Below are 524 nucleotides of genomic sequence, written 5' to 3' on the forward strand. Positions count from 1 at the left end.
ATCCCACTTCGGTGCCCCCACACACCCACCGACTCCACCACCCTTCAATGCCTCCATCTACCCCCCACCCACCCCCCTGTTCTCCCACCCAGAGCCACTCACACCCCCCCTCACCCCTCTCGCTCTCGCTCTCTCACTCTCTGCTCGCTACTCCCTAGTCAGTTTCACCCAGGGGAAGCGAGGCGAGGGACTGTGCCCAGCGCGCGCACGTGGACACACAGACGCGCGGACACACACACAGACGCGTGGACACACACACGTTGTTGACACACACAGACGCGTGGACACACATAGACGCGTGGACACACAGACACGTGGACACACAGACACGTGGACACACACACACAGACGCGTGGACACACACACAGACGCGTGGACACACACAGACGCGTGGACACACACACAGACGCGTGGACACACACACAGACGCGTGGACACACAGACGCGTGGACACACAGACACGTGGACACACACAGACACGTGGACACACACACGTTGTTGACACACATAGACGCGTGGACACA

Source organism: Petromyzon marinus, chromosome 36, assembly GCF_048934315.1.
Source record: "Petromyzon marinus isolate PM22_M1 ecotype Great Lakes invasive population chromosome 36, UKy_Petmar_22M1.pri1.0, whole genome shotgun sequence".
NCBI lineage: Eukaryota > Metazoa > Chordata > Hyperoartia > Petromyzontiformes > Petromyzontidae > Petromyzon > Petromyzon marinus.